The sequence below is a fragment of the Plasmopara halstedii genome (assembly GCF_900000015.1).
Source record: "Plasmopara halstedii genome assembly, contig: Scaffold_2061, whole genome shotgun sequence".
In the NCBI taxonomy this organism is placed as follows: domain Eukaryota; phylum Oomycota; class Peronosporomycetes; order Peronosporales; family Peronosporaceae; genus Plasmopara; species Plasmopara halstedii.
In genome coordinates this window covers 280708-280950 of record NW_020188969.1, presented here as the reverse complement: position 1 = coordinate 280950, position 243 = coordinate 280708, and positions in this window count along the sequence as shown.

Genomic DNA, 243 nt, shown 5'->3' with positions numbered 1-243 from the left:
TGCGAAGCACGACGCAGGGATGGTACGTGAGAGCAAGTCTCCTCATTCGACACCCACGATTTGTGCTCGGAAGCCGAACGGCAGGTAGCGTATCGTTCATGCTTACAATGAGCTCAACGCTGCCACCATTCCGGCGCAAACGCCGATTTCTAGGAAGGGTGTTCTCCAGAACAATGTGGCTGGCTGTACAAAGTACAGTGCACTCGACTTGGTCGATGGGTATTACCAATTGATCATGAGAGC